Source organism: Solea solea, unplaced genomic scaffold (assembly GCF_958295425.1).
Source record: "Solea solea unplaced genomic scaffold, fSolSol10.1 scaffold_69, whole genome shotgun sequence".
Classification (NCBI taxonomy): domain Eukaryota; kingdom Metazoa; phylum Chordata; class Actinopteri; order Pleuronectiformes; family Soleidae; genus Solea; species Solea solea.
In genome coordinates this window covers 93,918-99,917 of record NW_026704056.1, presented here as the reverse complement: position 1 = coordinate 99,917, position 6,000 = coordinate 93,918, and the positions used below count along the sequence as shown (strand labels likewise).

The 6,000-nt window shown below is 44.9% G+C and overlaps 4 non-coding genes across 4 annotated transcripts; 3 read left to right on the top strand and 1 right to left on the bottom strand.

Moving 5' to 3' along the window:
* The first annotated feature begins 3,820 nt into the window (after nt 1-3,820).
* Nucleotides 3,821-4,013, top strand: LOC131450983 (U2 spliceosomal RNA). The gene has a single exon (XR_009235864.1). It is a non-coding gene; the product is annotated as a U2 spliceosomal RNA (small nuclear RNA).
* A 131-nt stretch (nt 4,014-4,144) lies between these two features.
* On the bottom strand, nt 4,145-4,263 carry LOC131451050 (5S ribosomal RNA). The gene has a single exon (XR_009235928.1). It is a non-coding gene; the product is annotated as a 5S ribosomal RNA (ribosomal RNA).
* Nucleotides 4,264-4,665: 402 nt separating this feature from the next.
* LOC131450939 (U1 spliceosomal RNA) lies at nt 4,666-4,829 on the top strand. Its single transcript, XR_009235820.1, has one exon. It is a non-coding gene; the product is annotated as a U1 spliceosomal RNA (small nuclear RNA).
* Nucleotides 4,830-5,835: 1,006 nt separating this feature from the next.
* On the top strand, nt 5,836-5,948 carry LOC131451032 (U5 spliceosomal RNA). Its single transcript, XR_009235910.1, has one exon. It is a non-coding gene; the product is annotated as a U5 spliceosomal RNA (small nuclear RNA).
* The last annotated feature ends 52 nt before the right edge of the window (nt 5,949-6,000 follow it).

Below are 6,000 nucleotides of genomic sequence, written 5' to 3'. Positions count from 1 at the left end.
ACATCCAGGAGCACTGTGACTTTATTCCACCTCTGCCGAGGGAGAAGTTCAGCGCTGAGGCTGACCAGGTCCACTGGTCGAAGGAGACGGCGGCTGCCATGTTCGTTCATTGGTGTTCTCATTTAAACTGAGGGTCCCCACAAACCTCTCCTCTCAGGTGGGGTTTAAGAATGTGTTATTGTTGTGTGATTCTGTTCACTTGTCCACCCCACAGCTTGCTCTTCTCAACAGAGGCCTTACTTTCATCCCCACTATTAATATTAACAGTAATATCAGGCAACAGTCTAGATTCGACTTACAAAAATACCATAGAAGATTAAAGTTGGCAGCTTTCTATGGTGATGAGGGTGATTCCAGGCCCCCCCCTTTCACTCCCACATCTGATTGGGCCCCTCCCGATGCACAACTACCCCCCCAGGTTGTTAAGTTAATTAAAAAGGACTCAAAATATCTGGACCGTCATTTCAGGATCCAGCATGTGACTCCAAATTTGACAGGGGAAGAACAATTAGCACTAAAAGAGTTAATGAATAACAAAAATATCATTATTAAACCTGCAGATAAAGGCAGTGTAGTGGTAGTTATGGACCGAGTGCAATATTTGTGGGAAGGATATAGACAACTAAATGACAAAAACTATTACGTTAAATTACAAAAACCAATATATCTGGACACCATCCCATTAGTGACTAAAATCGTCAATAAACTTCATGAGAAGAAGTTTATTAATCCGAAACAAAAACAATATTTACTTGGTGATCCAGAACCCAGACCTAGACGCTTTTACATGTTGCCAAAGATACACAAGGACCCTGTTAAGTGGAGCAAGCCGCACATTATGCCTCCAGGTCGCCCCATTGTTTCTGACTGCAGCAGTGAGACCTACAGAACCGCAGAGTACCTGGACTTTTTCCTGAATCCACTGTCCACTACGCACCCTAGTTATATTAAAGACACATATGATTTTATAGATAAAGTTAAAAATGTAGATATTCCGGCAGATTCGATCCTGTTTACTATCGATATTGATAGTCTCTACACTAATATAGACATAAAGGAGGGAATTCAATCAGTGAAGAACATTTTTTCCAAAAACTATGATAAGAAAAGACCGGATAAAGAATTATTACAATTATTAGAGATTAATTTAACTAGAAATGATTTTGAATTTAATAATGAATATTTTTTACAAATTAAGGGCACAGCAATGGGCAAGAAATTTGCGCCCGCATATGCCAATATTTTTATGGCAGATTGGGAGGCAGGAGCCCTCCGACAGTGTGAAAAGAGACCCATTCACTACTATCGCTATTTAGACGATATTTGGGGCGTATGGACACATTCAGAGGATGATTTTAAGGTTTTCTTAAACACTCTTAATAACTACAATCCGTCTATTAAGGTTAAATCCACCATGGATCAAAATTCAGTAGATTTTTTGGACACAACCACATTTAAGGGGCCCACTTTTAATCAAACTAATCGATTGGACGTTAAAGTTTTCTTTAAAGAGACGGATACACATGCACTATTGCATAAGACCAGCTTTCACCCGAAACACACTTTTGCAGGTCTAATTAAATCGCAATTGTTACGTTTCCATAGGATCTGCACACAAAAAGAGGATTTTCAGAAAGCGACTAAAGTGCTCTTCACTGCTTTGGCCAGCAGGGGGTACTCTAGGTCCTTTCTTAGAAATTGTTACAAGAGGTTCCTCCAAATTAAACCCCAAATTGTGTCCTCTGTGGTGCCTTTCATCACCACTTATTCGGACTCCACGGTGAAGCTGGTGAGAGAAATTAAGAAAAACTTTGAAAATTCCTTTAAAGAAAGGGGAATTTTATATAACCACAGGATAATTGCTGCATTCAGAAAAAACAAAAATCTGAAGGATTACCTGGTAAAAGCCAAAATTCCTAAATTAACTGATCCCAAACCAAAGCCACTGGATAAATTCTTTAAACAGCAAGTGTGGGTGTCTAATAATAGAACCAAATTAATATACCAAATTGATAAGAAGGGAAATATTAATTCCAGTAACTGTGTCTATATAATAATTTGCAAACAATGTGGCCTTAAATATGTCGGTGAGACTGGAAGCACAATTCGCACCAGATTCTCACGACATAGACATAATATCTTAAGAAAGAAAGACATCCATACTCACCTGGTTAAACACTTTCTGCAGCACGGCTGGGATGCAGTTCAGGTCTCCGTCCTTGAATCTAACCCAAATTGGAACACGACCCAGAGACGGAGAGCCGAGAGGGTCTGGATATACAAATTAGGCACTTTAGTTCCACATGGTCTTAATGAGGCTTGGTTGTGATGCTGCATAGGACTGGATGGAGTGTGCACGAATTTCATCACTGCTTCGCAGTGATGAAATTCTTTTCCCCTTCCCCTTACCCTAACCCTAACCCTAACCCTTACCCTAACCCTAACCCTTACCCTTACCCTAACCCTACCCTTACCCTTACCCTAACCCTTACCCCCTAACCCTACCCTAACCCTAAACTTACCCTGTCTGTCTCTTGTCTATCCCTGACCCTGTCTCTAATCCCTAAACTTAACCTCTCTGTCTCCTTTCTATCTCTAACCCTGTCTTTAGTCCCTAAACCTAACTTATCTGTCTCCTGTCTATCTCTGACCCTTTATCTAGCCTACCTGTCTCTTCTCTATCCCTGACCCTGTCTTTAATCCCTAAACTTACCCTATTTATTTTATGTCTGTCCCTACCTCAAAATTAAGAAAAATGAAAAAAATTGTGGGTTGTAGAGGGTTGTGAGGCCCTGAAGAACTTGGTTTCGGTGCGTCCAATTGAGTTACTTCGAAAAAATGGATGAAGGAGCCAGAAAAAATCTGCCTGTTAGGTTGCTGGTTGAGAGGACAGCTGGCCTGCAGCGCCTGGCTCCGGTATGTCTGGAGCAATTTCACTCGGGGGTGTGTCTTCGACTCCTGGAGTATAAGAGAGGAATTTGCCTCTTGGAACTCACTCCTTTCACAGCTCTCGAAAGGGGAAGATTATCCTTCGTTAGCAGTGAGTTCAACTATCAGTCCACGTTCATTTTGTGCCGAAAAAACCGCCTGAAGAAGACCTTTTTTACGGTCGAAACGTTGCGGGTTTACGGCACGCGTACACATACATTCACGCACACACACACACACACACACACATACTTTTTCACCTAATTTTTTTTTCCTTTTTTTCTTTTTTTCCACTCCCTTTCCTTATTATTATATATTATACCTAACTATAGATATCTACTTAATAAATAATTCATAGCTTCCTATTAAATAAATAAATAAATAAATAATTATTACATATGATACAAAGCTGCCTGTAAAAACATTTGGACATAATAAATACATAAATAAATACATAAATAAATAAATAAATAAATAAATAAATAAATAAATAGATAATTCATATTGATCTAATAAATACATAAATAAATAAATAAATAAATACCCATTGGATTGGGACTCAGGATGGTCCGTCCCCAAGAAGGGTTATGGACGGAGGTGCGATATGGGAGGAGAAGGAGGAGCCCATATGCTCGCACTGCTACCCACACAAAAAGTGTGAGGTATTTTGAGGTTGCTGGTCCTCGGTCTTGGGAGAGAGGGCGGGACGCTGTTCGGGGGAAGGACCGTGCTTTTCCTGTCTCCCGCTCAGGTGGGAGACAGGCTCTGCTTCCTTCACCTGGGGGTGGAGGTGAGCAGCAGCAGCCTTTGTTATGCGCACTTCAGAAACACGGCACCACAACAAGTAACTTGTGCGCCAAGATCTTGAGTTGGCCCCAGACACTGGTGGGCCATCGCTTCTCGGCCTTTTGGCTAAGATCAAGTGTAGTATCTGTTCTTATCAGTTTAATATCTGATATGTCCTCTATATGGGGATTAAATATTAAATGCATTTTTGAGCATTGGGCGGTGAAACCTTGGGCTTGCTCTCTTCACTCCTTGCATTGACCTGGTATTGCAGTGCCACCAGGAACGGTGCACCGTTCTCTTTTTTTCCGTGAAAACCAAAGCAAGGCTGAAACTGGAAGGACATTAACGTGTGCCCGTGCGTCAACGTAATTGCAAGCCCACGTTTCTTGTAAGGAAGCAGCAGTGTAAAAGCGTGCTGCAGTGTAAAAGCTTACAGCACCTGGTATTCCCAGGCGGTCTCCCATCCAAGTACTAACCAGGCCCGACCCTGCTTAGCTTCCGAGATCAGACGAGATCGGGCGTGCTCAGGGTGGTGTGGCCGTAAGCCGACGGGCAGGTGACACAGACTCCTTTTATAGACCAGGCAAGGCCCCCTGCTCGTGGAGGGGCTCAAAAGGCAGCCTTCCGAACACACTGCACTTGAGCCTTTATCGCCACTACCTGCTACACTCTATTCCAGTATTAGGAAGCTACACCGAGATGGGTAAGCTGCTGTTGGTGCCGTCAGGTGCAGTTGTTGCTGAATCGATAGGAAATGACAGCCAGGTATGCCAGTGAAAAGGTCGAGTGTTTCCTCTCCAATGTGTGCTGGAGGTTGAAGTTGAACACAGCACAGCATTAACGAGCACCTGAGTCAAGGCATTGGACTCTGGGACTATCCATTTCCTGCACCATCAGCCAAAGAGCTGTGTCTGGGAACAGCCACCCAGTGCTGGGCAAGTACACCTCATACTTACCTGGCAGGGGAGATACCATCATCAAGAAGGTGGTTCACCCAGGGCGAGGCTCAGCCATTGCACTCTGGTTGTGCTGACCCCTGCAAATTCCCCAAACGTGGGAATCTTGACTGCATAATTTTTGCTTGTGGGGTACTGCGTCCGCGCTCTCCCCCGATGACGTAGTTGTAAGCAAAGGTCAGCCGCCCAAGTTTCCGCCTTGTGTGCCCATCTCCAGGCTTCTCACGTGCTCGCAGAGCGACATCCCCAGTCTTTCCAAGTTGCTGGGAATGGGATGGTTGTGGGTGTTGTCTTTTAGCTCTAAGGAAATGTCATGCTCCCTTTCCCGGCTCTTTGTAGGTAGAACTGGATTGTTGGAGATGGATCCATGGCCATCATGCCAAGGGTTAATACTTTGGCGCTTGCTCCGTCCACTCCTGTACATTGACCTGATATTGAAGCGATGCCAGGAGCAGCTCACCATTTCAGAAGCCCGGAGGAGTTGGGAAACGGCCCGGCAGTTTGTACTGCTCGGTGTGACACAGAGCTGCTTTGCGCATGCACTCACATCTACCACTAAACCTTGGAGGTGTCCCCCGTGAGCGAGGAATGTGCCACAGCCTCAGCGGTTGATAGAAAACTGCAGCACACAACCAACGGTAAGAATGCGCTTCCAAACATGCAGTCAAATGTGGGCGGTTGATTGGCCCTCTTTGTAGGTAGAACTGGATTGTTGGAGATGGATCCATGGCCATCATGCCAAGGGTTAATACTTTGGCGCTTGCTCCGTCCACTCCTGTACATTGACCTGATATTGAAGCGATGCCAGGAGCAGCTCACCATTTCAGAAGCCCGGAGGAGTTGGGAAACGGCCCGGCAGTTTGTACTGCTCGGTGTGACACAGAGCTGCTTTGCTCATGCACTCACATCTACCACTAAACCTTGGAGGTGTCCCCCGTGAGCGAGGAATGTGCCACAGCCTCAGCGGTTGATAGAAAACTGCAGCACACAACCAACGGTAAGAATGCGCTTCCAAACATGCAGTCAAATGTGGGCGGTTGATTGGCCGGCAAACCAAAAACGTTGAAGAAAGGCTGTCCCAAGGTGGCCGGCCGGGCCGACCGAGACTGTGGTGACTCTGGCGGATAGACTCCTTGGCTGCTCTCAAGGAGAGGGGCTATGTTGACTCTGGTTTTTCTTCAAAATGCTCAAGTCTTTCGCCTTTTACTAAAGACTTCCGTGGAGAGGAACGTCCAAGAGTTTAAGTTATTTTTGGTGGGCTTTGCTGTATGGCTGCGCCCTTTGAGTGTGTCAAATGTCAAGCAGCTGTCCGTCACGGCTCAGAGGT